This window comes from Scyliorhinus torazame, chromosome 9 (assembly GCF_047496885.1).
Source record: "Scyliorhinus torazame isolate Kashiwa2021f chromosome 9, sScyTor2.1, whole genome shotgun sequence".
Taxonomy (NCBI): Eukaryota; Metazoa; Chordata; class Chondrichthyes; order Carcharhiniformes; family Scyliorhinidae; genus Scyliorhinus; species Scyliorhinus torazame.
The window spans coordinates 14,709,858-14,711,921 of NC_092715.1; positions in this window are offsets into that span (position 1 = coordinate 14,709,858).

Genomic DNA, 2,064 nt, shown 5'->3' on the forward strand with positions numbered 1-2,064 from the left:
CAGGACAGGTACAGCACGGGGTTAGATACAGAGTAAAGCTCCCTCTACACTGTCCCCATCAAACGCTCCCAGGACAGATACAGCACGGGGTTAGATACAGAGTAAATCTCCCGCTGGGTTAAGAAATGTCCCAGTCAGAGAGTGGGTTAGCAATGTCACAGTCGGAGAGTTGGTTAGTGACATCACGGTGGGAGAGTGGATTAGCGATGTCACAGTCGGAAAGTGGGTTAGCGACGTCACAGTGGGAGAGTGGGTTAGCGATGTCACAGTCGGAGAGTGGGTTAGCGATGTCACAGTCGGAAAGTGGGTTAGCGATGTCACAGTCGGAGAGTGGGTTAGTGATGTCCCAGTCGGAGACTGGGTTAGCGGCGCCACAGTCGGAGAGTGGGTTAGTGATGTCCCAGTCGGAGAGTGGGTTAGTGATGTCCCAGTCGGAGACTGGGTTAGCGGCGCCACAGTCGGAGAGTGGGTTAACGAAATCATGGTGGGAGAATGGATTAGTGACATCACAGTGGGAGAGTGGGTTAGCGACGTCACAGTCAGAGAGTGGGTTAGCGACGTTACAGTCAGAGAGTTGGTTACCGATGTCACAGTCGGTGAGTGGGTTAGCGATGTCACAATTGGAGAGTGGCTTAACGATGTAACAGTCGGAGAGTGGGTTAGCGATGTCACAGTCGGAGAGTGGGTTTGCAATGTAACAGTGGGAGAGTGGGTTAGCAACGTTACAGTCGGTGAGTGGGTTAATGACGTCACAGTCGGTGAGTGGGTTAGCGACGTCACAGTCGGAGAGTGGGTTAGCGATGTCACAGTCGGAGAGTGGGTCAGCGATGTCCCAGTCGGAGAGTGGGTTAGCGATGTCACAGTCGGAGAGTGGGTTCGCAATGTAACAGTGGGAGAGTGGGTTAGCAACGTTACAGTCAGAGAGTGGGTTAATGACGTCAGAGACGGTGAGTGGGTTAGCGACGTCACAGTCGGAGAGTGGGTTAGCGATGTCACAGTCGGAGAGTGGGTCAGCGATGTCCCAGTCGGAGAGTGGGTTAGCGATGTCAAAGTCGGAGAGTGGGTCAGCGATGTCACAGTCGGAGAGTGGGTTAGCGACGTCACAGTCGGAGAGTGGGTTAGCGATGTCACAGTCGGAGAGTGGGTCAGCGATGACCCAGTCGGAGAGTGGGTTAACGACGTCCCAGTCGGTGAGTGGGTTCACGACGTCACAGTCAATGAGTGGGTTAGCGACGTAACAGTCAGAGAGAGGGTTAGCGATGTCACAGTCGGAGAGTGGGATAGCGATGTCAGTTGGAGAGTTGGTTAGCGATGTCACAGTCGGAGAGTGGGTTAGCGACGTAACAGTCATAGAGTGGGTTAGCGATGTCACAGTCGAAAAGTGGGTTAGCAATGTCACAGTCGAAGAGTGGGTTAGCGATGTCACAGTCGGAGAGTGGGTTAGCGACGTAACAGTCAGAGAGTGGGTTAGCGATGTCACAGTCGGAAAGTGGGTTAGCGATGTCAGTTGGAGAGTTGGTTAGCGATGTCACAGTCGGAGAGTGGGTTAGTGACGTTCCAGTCGGTGAGTGGGTTAACAATGTCACAGTCGGAGAGTGGTTTAGTGACGTTACAGTCAGAGAGTGGGTTAGTGACGTCACAGTGGGAGAGTGGGTTAGCGACGTCCCAGTCGGAGACTGGGTTAGCGACGTCAGAGTAGGAGAGTGGATTGAGGACGTTACAGTCGGTGAGTGGGATAGCGATGTCACAGTCGGGGAGGGGATAGCGACGTCACAGTCGGAGAGTGGGTGAGCAAAGTCACAGTCGAAGAGTGGGTTAGCGATTTCACTGTCGGAGAATGGGTTAATGACATTACAGTCGGAGAGTGGGTTAACAATATCACAGTCGGAGAGTGGGTTAGCGACGTCACAGTCGGAGAGTGGGTTAACGGCATCACAGTCAGAGAGTGGGTGAAGAAAGTCACAGTCGGTGAGTGGGATAACGATGTCACTGTCGGTGAGTGGGTTAGCGATGTAACAGTCGGTGAGTGGGTTAGTGACGTCACAGTCGGAAAGTGGGTTAGCG